Source organism: Eumetopias jubatus, unplaced genomic scaffold (assembly GCF_037043125.1).
Source record: "Eumetopias jubatus isolate StellerSeaLion01/CBP00866 unplaced genomic scaffold, mEumJub1_p1.0 scaffold_10, whole genome shotgun sequence".
Classification (NCBI taxonomy): Eukaryota; Metazoa; Chordata; class Mammalia; order Carnivora; family Otariidae; genus Eumetopias; species Eumetopias jubatus.
In genome coordinates this window covers 34,471,510-34,484,703 of record NW_028274816.1, presented here as the reverse complement: position 1 = coordinate 34,484,703, position 13,194 = coordinate 34,471,510, and the positions used below count along the sequence as shown (strand labels likewise).

The 13,194-nt window shown below is 43.6% G+C and overlaps 1 protein-coding gene across 1 annotated transcript in view; it reads right to left on the bottom strand.

Annotated features, from left to right (window-relative positions):
- The window catches only part of CDH13 (cadherin 13), a 1,007,564-nt gene that overhangs the window by 857,240 nt on the left and 137,130 nt on the right, over positions 1-13,194 (bottom strand). The window lies entirely within an intron of this gene.

Genomic DNA, 13,194 nt, shown 5'->3' with positions numbered 1-13,194 from the left:
TGGTTTTAAGTCAAGGCTTCAGCTGTGCTTGTTTTGTTTAGGTGAATCACCTGTGTACCTGAAATCATGAGCAAAATGAATTTGCTCTTGGCACAGAAGGGCAGAGACCATATCCCCTAAAATGTACCTGTCAGGGAATGGTGCAGTTAACATGATGCACATGCACAGATGTGTTTGGCTCCTTGGGGGACTGATCAATTTGTTGAGGCTGTCAAAAATACCTGTGTGACGAGATAGAATGAGAACCACGACTTTCCCTCTTACCCTTTCCTACAGTTGCCTCCCCCCAATATCCTTCTGCCACCATCTGCCACACAAGAGATATTTGAGGGTCTAAACATGTGCTCATACAGACACACACTCAAACACTGCACTCCTCAGTTTAAACAACGACCAACAATTTGGTTCTGGTGGGAGAGAGTGCCTGGATGAACTCCCATAGAAGAGCTGGTCGGTTACAGGCAAATCTTGACGTTGGTTTAGATCTTTGTTTCCTGTTCTTTTCTGCTTTGTCTTCTGCCCCCTCCCGCCCCTGCCCCTCGAAGCACTGATGGTTCTTACAGGTCCACTCCCAAACTCTCTCTTCCACACAGACTATTCAAGACACCTTTGTCCCACAGGAGCAAGAAACCTTCCTACTGAATACCAGGGAATAACTCGGGCCGTGCCAGCAGCCCAATTTGACCAGGACTGTTGGACTCGGTATGGGAATTCCTGGAGCAGCCTCTGCTCTGTTCTGGTGGACAGCTCTGGGAAACAGCGTGGCATGGTGTTGGAGACCATAGGTTCTGAAGCCAAACTGCCACCTACCAGTGGTGTGACTTTGGGCAAGTCCCCAATGTCTCTGTGACTCAGTTTCCTCAGCTACAAAATCGGGAAAATTATACCTGCCTCCTAGAGATTAAATTTGCCAAGTGCTTAGAATGGAACCTAGCTAGCACACAGTAAGTGCTTTTTACATATTTATTAGATTAAAAAATCGTTTCTAATGGATCAATTGCTCTAATGGAAAGTTCTGTCTCCACTTCCCTGCAATCCATCAATTCTAATGGATCAAGTGTTTGATTACTCAGCCTCCCCACTTCGAGGTTCCTTTTCGTCTTTGTTCCAGAGTCCAGCACCTTTCTTTGGACTGGGATCTCAATCTTTCTGTCTGAGATCCATTAAGGTACCCAGCAATCATCGGAGCTGATTTCTGATCATTCTCTTTTCTCAGACCTACACTTGTATTTAAAACTACCATAGAATTGAAGACCAAGGATACTTCGGTTCCTGAGACGCAGACAACCTAACCATTTTAAATCCCCTATCAAACTAAGGAAAGGAGGTGGTAGCCTTTGCCATGTCCTATGTGTGGAAATGATTGAATATAGGTTTCTATTACCTTGTGTGCCTAAAGCACCAAGCTGTTGTAAATAATGAAGCCTCTGGATAGGTCTGAGTTAAAACCTACTAGTTCTTAAAAGGAAATGCATGGAATAATAAATAATAAATAAGGAAGGGGATGATTCCCTGCCAAACATATCTAATAAAAACTTGCTGGTGATCACATCTTAAAGAAAGAAGGCAGATTGTGTGTGTGTGTGTGTGTGTGTGTGTGTGTGTGTGTGTGTGTGTGAAAGAGAGAGAAAGAGAGAGAGAGAGAGAGAGAGAGAGAAAGACAGATTCCAAAGGCCATTCCCAAAAAGGAGCTACAACAAGGTCTTAGGCAAAGTCTGCATCATGAATGAACATAAAGCCTTCTATTCCAGGGAGACTACTTCAAAGGTCAATACTTATTTGGGTTGAAAAGACATAGCAGCAATATGGAAATGCACCCAACACCCAAAACGTAGCAGTAAGGTTGGCTTTAGCATCACGAATCAAACAGGTGGATACAAAGTTATTGAAAGAGACAACATTTTTAGACCAGCTAAACCTGAGAGCTATCCTGTTTCTGAGACTGAGATGCCTTTATCCTATCATGGTATATAGACAGACATAGGGGCTGCATCACTCCTCAAGACAAGCAGGATATTCTGGACAGACAGTGTAAGTGAAGCATTATTTTGCATTAAAGTAATCATGGATATTGTGGTAGGCAGTGCCTGCTCTCAATGGTCTTTGCCTCCCTGTATGTATGCCCTTGGGTAATTTCCCCTCTTGAGTGTGCGGAAAACCTAGTCACTTGTTCCTAATGAATAGAATATGGCAAAAGTGGCAGGGTATCTCCTCCATGATTAAGTTACCAAAGACTGTGACTTCTCTCTTCTTGGCATTTTGGCTCTCTAATTCTTCTCACTTGTTTTCTCTGAAGAAACATGCTGCCATGTAGTGAGCTGCCCTATGGAGAAGTCCATATGGCAAGGAACTGGGTTTTCTCCGGCCAATAGCCAGCATGGAAGTAAGGCCCTCAGTCCATTAGCCTTCAAGGATGGAATCCTACCAATAACCCCATGAGTGAGCTTCGAAGTGAACTCATCCCCAGTTGAGGCTTCAGAGGACTGTAACCCCAGCCCACACCTTAACAGCAGCCTTGATTATAGCCAGAGCACCTGCTAAGACGAACCCATTCCTGACCCACAGAAACTGTGCAGTAATAAATGTGATTTTGTTATGCACCAGTTGATAACTAATGCAGGTTTATTATGGACTAGGGTTTCAGCTAATGCACACACAAGGCCCCCTGAATTATATGCTCTAGGAGGTGCCATGCACAAAGAATGCTGTGGAGAAACATAACCTCAGAGCCCTGCAACCATATTTACATCTTCACTTCGACTATTTTTTATCTTTTCGAGCTAGCTATCTGACCTGACTTCCTTGATCCTCAGTTTCCTAATCTATAAAGTGGATATAAGAATCCTGGTATCATCGGTTTCCTGGGAAAGGTAAACCAGGGGTCTCTGAAAAGCACAGTATCTGGCATACAACAGCTTTGATTCTGTGCAAAGTGCTAGGACTCCGAGGGCTCTGTCTTTACTCCAGCTAGAGGTAGAACCTCCCATCTCTTCTCTGTCAGAGGAAGGGAGGAACGAAGTCACCTCAAACCAGCTCTGCTTTCCCAAGGCAGTTCCCCTCTGGCATTTGATTATATCATTAAGTACCAGGTGTTTAGTTTGGAAAGAAAACCAACTCCATAGTCAACCCCTCTAGGTACAGTGAAAACAGAACACACATAGATCATGGATTTAACCTTCTCATTCCGTTAAAGCCTGTGTTCCCCAAAACAAATAGATTCTCATTTGAAAAGAAGGTTCCTATTTGCAGGTTGTTTGTGTACTATTAAATTTGCCACTACATCCAGCTGGTCCCTTTGTGTGTCCCCACTGACTACAGTAATGTCTATAGATTCAGAGACTTCTACTAAGCATGGCTGCTTGTTAAAAATAATAAAGGGCTCCTGCCAGTTGAGCATCAACTCTGTGCTAGGCATTTCTGCTTGCAGATTTTGGTATTTTTGCACACATGGCATAAATAGTGCCTTTTGCTATTGCTCCCTTCACACCTCCATCCATTCATGAAAAAAATTCATCCGTATGTGTCCCAAACAGAGGGACAGTCTAGGAATAGTCTTAAGGGTTGTTTCTCCCCACATGTACCCAAGCAAAGAAGAAAGGTACTAATGTTGCAAGGATCAACGGTGTGTCTGGCCCTGTCCTGGGAGCCTTCTGCAGGGGGTCTCAGGGAGGCTGTGAAGCATATGAGTTAAGGTCATTGGATGAGGGGCCAAACTGCCTGAGTTTTAGTCCTTCCTCTACTATTTACTTACTAGAGAACCTCAGGCGTATTACTTAACCTCTCTGTGGCTCAGTTTCTTCAGCTGTGAGATGGAGTTAATAGAGTACCATCTCTTGGGGCACCTGGGTGGCTCAGTCGTTAAGCGTCTGACTACGGCTCAGGTCATGATCCCAGGGTCCTGGGATCGAGCCCCGCTTCAGGGTCCCCGCTCCACGGAGAGCCTGCTTCTCCCTCTCCCACGCCCCCTGCTTGTGTTCCCTCTCTCGCTGTGTCTTTCTCTGTCAAAATAAAATAAAATCTTAAAAAAAAATAGAGTACCATCTCATAACAGTCTTAAAGATCAAATAAGTCAACAGATTTTAAATATGCATCTCATCTTACCAAGGAATCAACAAAGGTTATCAGTCTAACCTTTGATATATAGACTATGAGCTAGGTGTGATTCCACTCCCATTTTAATGATGAGAAAAGTGAAGTTCAGAGAAAGCAAAGTCCTTCCCCAAGCTCATAGAGCTGGTAGATGACAGAACTAGAATACCAACCCACACAGGACTGAGTCCAAAGCTGTGACTACCGTAACTACTGACTTAGGAGGCTCTGCTGATTCTCTTGTAGATACTGGTAATGATAACAGTGATCGCAAAATGTCCATTTCTTGTGTGCCAGGTACCATCCTAAGAGTTTCACATGCATTTGTCCCACTCACTCTTTATCACATCTAAATGCAGTAGGTGCAATCGTCACCATGTAACAAATAAGGAAATTGAGGTGCAGAAAGGTGAAACAATGCACTTAAAGTCACAAGTGGTAGAGACTCCTAATGCTCATCGTGCCCTGTCCAGCTCTCCTTCCAGGCACATGGGAGGATGAGGAGTCCCAGGACCATAAGGCAGGGCCCTGGAATCGTTCTTGCTCAAGGGCTATAGGCAGAAGTGATCCGACTCATTTCTAAGTCAAAGCATTTCATTGCTGAGACTCTCCAATGCTCTCTCCCCAGCTGTAGCAATCGTAGGAGCACATTTGATAAAGGAGGGGCCATAAGATCAAGCAGGCTCACTTGCTCAGCCCCCTCCTGGAGAAGCGTTCCCCGACTTAGTTTTCACAAGGCACAGCTAACCCTGCATCGTGTACAGGCCCTGGGAGGTGTGCTTGTTTGTGATTTGGCTGGCTTCCCCTATCCTGGCTGACATAGCTGGTCATGGCATTTCCAGGGTTCAAAACCCAGAAAATGAGAACAGTGATAACTTTAAAACAGGGTGGGGGTGAGAATTAAGTTATATCAGAATAAATCTATATGGAAAGGCATAACACAGAGCTAAGCACATGGTAAATGCTCAATAAAACTTTGTTGAAAAAAATAAGAGAATTCTTTTTCTGAAGGTCAAGATTAAAATCTTCTCAAGAATACACAGTGAGAGCTGACAGCATGTAGTACTTACACTGTGCCAAGCATATTCCTAAGGGCACTGTGCATAAAGACCTACTTATTTCTCACAATAACTTGTAAGAAAAGTACCATAAGTATCCACAATTTACAAATGGGAAAACCAAGGCATATCTAAATTAAGGAATAGAACTAAAGTCATATAGCTGTAAATGGAAAAGCTGGGTCCCAAACTGAAGCAGTGTAGCCCCAGAGCCTATATTCTCGACCAAGTGTCAGGAAAGTGGTTTTTTTTTTTTAAAGGAAACTCCATCAAGTAACTAGTTAGATGTAAAGAAAAATAATATATAAAGTTAAAAAAAGAAGAAAATGTAATATTGGCAACACAAGAAGGATCTTACTTTCAATTTTCTTCAGCAAAGTTACTTCATAACGGTAAGTGAACATACATATAAATATCCATACAGAGAAGAAAACACAAAGTGTATTGGAGATTGGTGACACTTGAAGGCAGCTCTGGACTTTTATGGGATGAAACACAAATAAGGGGCACCTGGGTGGCTCAGCTGGTTAAGCATCCGCCTCTTGATCTCAGCTCAGGGCTTGATCTCAGGGTTGTGAGTTCAAGCCCTGCACTGGGCCCCATGATGGTCATGGAGCCTACTTATACACACACACAAACAACACACACACTAAATGTACCCCAAACACAAAGTTGTAATGTACTAATGTTCAAAGGAAACTTCCAGATATATCTCCACTATGTCAGAGGGACAAGTCCATCCATTACTGCCCCCCTGCAAACTATTTATGTCAAGAGATCCCTGGGGCCCTAGAAAGGCAGAGCATGGCAGGAATAAAGCCAGAGTGGCAGCCTTCCAGATCCTTCCACACATCCTTGCTGTTAACCACTATATCAATCTAGGGATGGGCAACCCAGGGAAAGGAAAGGAGGAACTTTCACAAAGTAGCAGCTCTCAAGGCAAAGGAAACCACAAAGAGTAAGAAGGACATTTCTCTCTGCTGCCACAGGAGAATTCAGACAGCCTGACCATAAGTGTTTCTGCTGGCTCAGCCCACCTCCAGGCTTTCCCTGCCTTTCCAGCCTCTGCATCCTCTGCCTTGGGCCCCAGCCCCAAGCTGAGTCTGAGACAGGAAGGGAGCATATACAGAGTTCCATCACTTGCTGTCACTTGTGTGTCATCTTCCCCACACGGAGAGGCCCAACCACTAATTCTGGGCTTGTGTGCACTCTCTCTATTTCCTTTTCTGACAATCAGATCACATAAGATTAGAGCATTCCTGCATCCTGTTGACTACCTTATCATCTTATGCCCCCATTATGTTGGCTTAGTCCATAGGAGGCAAATCAGAGAGGTGTTCTGGCTTCATTATTAAAAGCTTTGCCTTTGGGGGCCCCAGATGGCTCAGTCGGTTAGGCGTCTGACACCTGATTTCGACTCAGGTCATGATCTCAGGGTTGTGAGATTGAGACCAGTGTGGAGCCTGCTTAAAATTCTCTCTCTCGGGCGCCTTGGTGGCTCAGTTGGTTAAGCGACTGCCTTCGGCTCAGGTCATGATCCTGGAGTCCCGGGATCGAGTCCCGCATCGGGCTCCCTGCTCAGCGGGGAGTCTGCTTCTCCCTCTCACCGTCCCCCTTTCATGTGCTCTCTCTCTCTCAAATAAATAAATAAAATCTTTTAAAAAACATTCTCTCTCTCTCAGGGCACCTGGGTGGCTCAGTCTTTAAGTGTCTGCCTTTGGCTCAGGTCATGATCCCAGGGTCCTGGGATCCAGCCCCACAATGGGCTCCCTGCTCAGCGGGGAGCCTGCTTCTCCCTCTCCCTTTGCCTGCTGTTCCCTCTGCTTGTGTTGGCGTGCGCGCTCTCTCTCTCTCTGTGTGTCAACTAAATAAAGTCTTTTTAAAAATTATCTCTCTCCCTCTCCCACGCCCCCCCCCACAAAAAAGCTTTGCCTTTAGAATCTGTCTTAATGTGTTCAAAGCTCAGCTCTTCCCCCTATGATGTGGGACAAGTTACTGCTCTAAACCTGTTTCTTCATCTGTAAAAAAGGGTTGACAAAGATGATGACGGTAACTACAGAGATGACGATGATGATGTCACCTACCTCCTAGGGCTGCGAGGAAGAAGAGTAGCCAAAGGAAAGCATCTGGCTCAGTGCCCGGCACTGTAAGAGCTGTAGCTTAGTTAGGTATTACCTCCATTCTTGCTAGGTTTTATCTGTTCAGCACTTCTATCCAGGCTACCTCCAGCTCTGGAGACTCTGCCCTGAGACCCCGCAGGTTGGGCTCCTTCCTGTCAGAAACCCAACCCCTGCCCAGCCTGCATGTGGGCCAGCTGGAGCGGGCATGTGTAGTCTGTATAGATGAACACCGTGGCAGACACAGTCACTCCTCCATCCACAGCCCATGGATCCCTCTGCCATTTTACTGCACACCCACTCCCAGTGAGCTTCCAACCCTGATAGCCAACACTTGCGGTGGTGTGCTGGTAAATGTGTAACAACCACTGTGGAGATGGGAGAGCCTTACTTCATGATGTGAGCCAATTTCCATAGTGTAACTACTCCCACTGTGGCTGATTTCAGCCTATCAATGTGAGGTTAACTAGCTAGCAAAATTCCTAACAAATTAACACCCAGACCGCATGAGGCATCACAAGCAGGGCCTGTACACGGTAGGCATTTTTTTCTGTCTCTTAGAAAGGCTGCATCCTGGCTGCCAGGATCTGCTTTGCCTGGACCCACAGAGGACAGGAAGTATCTGGGCATTTATGCCCCTGCTCGCAGCCCATCCCAGTAGCCCTTAACCAAGGATTGATGGGTTTAGAGAGACAAATCCTCAAGATCCCTCACCAACACTGAAGTATGACCTGTACTATCTCCAGTTTCCCTGGGAATTATTCCATAGTTAATTGCGTGGCACTTTGCTTGATACCACGACTTTGCTCACCCTCCTTCCTCCCCAGTCTTACCTGCCCACTTCCTATTAGTGTTTCCTGAGAACCGTTCGAATATGTCATTTTCACACAACTCCTCATCCCAGAGTCTTCTTCTAGGGAACCAAACTGCAGGCAGTGTAAGAGCTTACATTCTAAAGCTCTGATGTCAGTTCCTGACTCTGATTCAAGCTATGTGACTTTGGAACATTTACTTAAACTCCCTGAGTCTACATTTCTTCGTCTATTAAATGGGCCCAAGAAGTCCCTTCCAAAAGAGTTGTTTGTTGGGAGAATGCAAAGATAAATCTCCTCCAAGGGGCTTAGTGCAGTCAGCTCATGACATATCTTCCATACATGATGCTGCAGCTGCTGTTGTTATTGAAGAGAACATCTGAACTGGCCTCCAGGTCAGAGTTTCACTTGGAATGGTTGACGACAGAGCCCTCCCACAGAGTAGGGCTGTGTGTTGTCCTGAGCCCTACCTAAGCTTGCACTGACCTTTGCAATCAGTATTTAGGCTCCTTGGCTATCCTTTCCTGAACAGGCCACCCTCCATCTTTCTTCGCTGCAGATGGAAAGGGTCTCCTGGAGGGGCTCTGGTCCCCTTGACTAGCTCTGGGATCTAGAAACCCCAGCAGGCCTTGCTTCTGGCTCCTCCCAAACCTGGACAGCCAGACAGGGCTCAATGGAAGGCAGCCAGCAACTAGGATGCCCAGAAGGGATGCAGCCAGCCCCTTTGTTCATGATCCAGTCAAGGCCTTTGCCTCACTGTCTCCACCTTCTTGAGTAGGAAAATAGCAGTTGTCTGCCCAAGAGGGGTGAAGTAAGCACTCATAAAATCTGGTGGCAGAGTAGATTAGTAACATCCCTTCACAAAAACTATCAGGCAACCTTTACTCAGACTCTTGAACACATGTATCCCATTGGGTTCAATGGCACCAATTTTTGACATCTTTTTTCAGTAGAGAACCCTAAAAACTTAGAAAAGCTCTATATGAAAGGCTAGGCAATTTAGCCTGTTGCTTTGCATATAATTGATATATAATACATTTTAATTAATTAATGAGTTAAGGTATTATTTTATCATTGTAAAAAATTGGAAAGCACCTTGCTCTCAGTTGTTAAACACAAAATAATAAATGTTACGAGACTGACTTTTGATTAAAAAGTGGCTATTCAGGGGCCCCTGGGTGGCTCAGTTGGTTAAGTGTCTGATTCTTGGTTTCAGCTTAGGTCATGATCTGAGGGTAGTGAGATAAAGCCCTACATTGGGCTCAGTGCAGAGTCTGCTTAAGATTCTCTCTCCCTCTCCATCCGCCCCTCCCCCCTCATGTGCACGTGTGCACATGAGCGCACTCTCTCTCAAATAAATAAATCTTTTTTAAAAGTGGCCATTAAAATTATGTTTGTAAAAAATTATAAAAAATGTGAAAAATTTATGAAGCAAAATAAAACAAATTTTAAAGTCACAACTTAATTTTTTTAAATACACAAAGAAAAAACACTGACAGTGCATGAGGATTCCTTTTTTTAGCCATTCTGACAGGTGTGAGGTGATATGTATAGAATTGTTAAATCACTATACTATCCCCCAGAAGCTGATGTAACACTGTGTGTTAATTATACTGGAAATAAAATTTTTAAAAGTTTAAAAAAAAGAAAAAACACTGTGAATGCTGAAAACAAATGTGCCACAATAAGGAAAGGCTTAACCAAAATATGGTCTATCTAAGCGGAGGAATATTATACAGCCATTGAAAGCCAACTGTATAAAAATTATGAAATGACATCTGTCTATGGAATGGCAATATAGCTCAAAACTTCATTATTGCTAATGTATATAAACTATACCTACAATTTCTTAGCAGAATATCAAATATATGATTTGCAAAGAGCCCAACTATATAAAACTAAACCAACTTAAACATGTATGCATAAAAGAAAAAAACTCTAAAGAACTACAGTAAATTGTTCAGAATGATCATATTTGGGCTGCAATCCCCAAGTGGCTTACTTTCTTTTCCTCCTTGATGTTCTAAATTTTCTCTAACTAAGGAGAATTACTTTTATAATAAACAGTGTTTTTGATTGATTGGTTGAGTAACAACAGCAAAATTTATACGCAAACACACGTACACACAGATGAAATAAGGCGTGGAAAGCAACGGAGAACATCACTATTCAAACACTCTTCTCTTTTAATGGCTCCCAAATTTGTTTTCTAATAAGGCTAAATCACAGCCATGATCTAAGGCAGGTAGCAGCCCAACCTAACCAGAGAACGGACTCAAATGGTAACTTCCCAAGCCATGGTTACACTTTGGCTGTCATTTCAGCTCTGGCAGCATGAGCTAGGGACAGCAGCTGGGCAATAACGTATGTAATTCAAGAGCAAGAGAATTCAGAACTCTATGCTCATTGAAAATCCAATTCAGTCTTCCTTGCCTGTGCAGTTGCATTATGCTTAGTGGGCTTGCCAAAGCTTACCTTGGAAATCAAATTTCCTCTCTGCTGTGTGTTGTTGCATTCTGTAAGTTTAAGTCCATTGTTTCCAATTGAATTTTGCTCTTTAATTGCAATATGTTCAGGTAAGTATGTTCTTACTGAGGCATTAGAAAAACCAGCTCAATGGAGGCCCATTGATTCACCACCTGGTACATGTCTTTCCATGAACAATACATCATTTGCAAGCATGAAGGAAAAGCTAGGGTATCATGGAACAAGTCAGCACCCGCCCCCTCCAGCAACTACTATTACAAGTAAAAGGTAGCATTCATTCTGAGTAATATCCATTCATCTATATTCTGGGTGGCATCATAAGACATAAATCTCAACAGCCACTAATGTCCTTTTGAATGTTACCACTTTCCAGACAGTTTCCTCAATTGGAGGGTTCAGCCTGGCATCCATAAAGACACAGGTATCTTCCTTTATTCTTCCTTCTTCCCTGATCAGGAGGGCATGATGCCTTTTTAATACCCTACTTCCTAACACATGAGGATACAGTATATAAAACCTGCCATCTGGCTCTTTCTTTTTTTGATGAAGCCATTTACATTTTCTTAGTATAATTAGTATTGCACAGTAACTTGTCAATATTCTTCTGCCATGGCACCAAATAACAGTTTAAATATACCTGCAACTTTGATGATTTATTTGTTGCAGCATGCTTTCAAGCGCTGGTGAGGGATAATTACCAGGGAGATTATTACATGGTGTTGGGTTAATTAAATATGATAAAGCCATTTGCCTGTGACATGATGGGTCTGTTTCAATCTAAATGATATAAAATGGTCAGACTCGTCAAAGACAACGTGGTGACCTCACGGAAGATTAGACCTAACCAAAATAGAATCCTGCTAATGATGTTTCTGAATCTGATGTTCCATCTCGATTTCACTAGCTGTCTTTTTAATCAGAGAGATGTCATTACAATGATCGCTCTTGAACATCCATGCCCAGCCCTCATGACAAAGCAGGGACCTTCAAACTACCTTGAAATGTTGGCAAAATACAAAATATTAAAAGTGTAAAAGGGAGTCTGCTGACACGGAATTGCTTCTGATCTTCTTTGTTAGACTGAATCAGAGTCAGTCTTAATTGAGGACAGCCTACTGGGTTAGGGAGGTAAGAAACAAAAAGAGGTAAGAGACTGATGTCCAGTGGCTGCTGGACCATTTCCCTCCCCTAGTAGAGACATCACTGGGCTATAAACAGACCTAAGCACTAGGCTGGAAGTGTGACAGACACAGCTTTGGGAACAATGTTTTCTATTTTAATTTCAGAGCAACAAGAACAGAGATTAGTACTCTACCATATTTTGGAAGACAAAAAAGTACGGTATACTCTGAACATTAATGGCTGGATGCTGCCATACTATGATAATAACATGGCAATAAAATGGAAATTGTCTCCATTGCTCAACTCCCATTTCCTTGGCACAGTTGACAGATACAACTGCTGCAAAGTGTACAGTGGCCGAAATGATCAATTCAGTAAAATACACATTAAGTCCAGCCCCCTAAATATCAATAAAACTAATTGCTAAAATGACTGACCAGGTGAGAGGCATCATTTGGAATCAGCAGGTATCTACTGAGGCCTCCCATGGGCAGGTCACTGTAGGAAACAAAATAAACAAACACCTTATGAAACTGTCTCAGTCAATAGTAAGAGACTACCTTGCAGTTTAATTGAGAAAATAAGACATATGTTGCATGATTGTGTAGCAAAGAGAAGCACTTCCAATAGCCACAAGGAAAATCAGTCTAGTTATTCGGTATTTAGACAACTTCCATGAGAAAGCAGTTACTCCCGATAGCTTCCCTCATCTCCCTCCTGAACCGTCAGCCTCAACCCATCTCACACCCACTACTCTGACTGAGCTGATCTCCTTGACTTCTTCTCCCTCTGTCCTCACACCCTTTCTCTTCAGATTCTTGCAATCATCACTCTGGTTTCACTTCTTTTGGCTCTTGTAAGTGAAGAGTGCCCCACCCTGGGAACCTATGCTAGAGTATGAACTCTGAATGACGGCCTAGCCTCTCCAACACTTACTCTCCCCCAGTCCATGACCACCAACAGCAAGACCAGCAATTAGTGTGCTGGCAATTCAGTGTCCAAAGGAGGAAGAGCTCAGGCAGAGACTTATCATGGTCCACATGGGTTTCAGGGCAGTGCTGGATTGGAACTGAGCCCTGAAGGAAAAGCAATGAATGAAGAGGCAGAATCCAGGGCCTGGTGGGGAGAAAGAGTGTGAGCAAAGTCACTGAGCTGGGAAAGCCAAGGGCCAGGCACGAGGAGATGCAAGTGTGGTTGGCACAAGGAATTTCAGTTTGACAACAAGGCAAGGTGAGAGTAGGAAGACATTGGCTTGCAGGAATTCAAAAATTTTCATTTGTACTTATTTAATGGGTACATTGCTACAACAATGTGTGTGAATCTTAAAAACACTTTGAGTGAAGAAAGCCTTAAATAAAAGTCCATGCTTCATGATTCCATTCATACCAAGTACTAGAACAGACAGAACTACTCCATGGTAGAAAAGAGAGCAGTGGCTGCTTTTGGGGTGAGAGGGGGTCAGCTTTGGCTGTGAGAGACTTGAGGGACCTTTCTAGGGTAATGGGAATA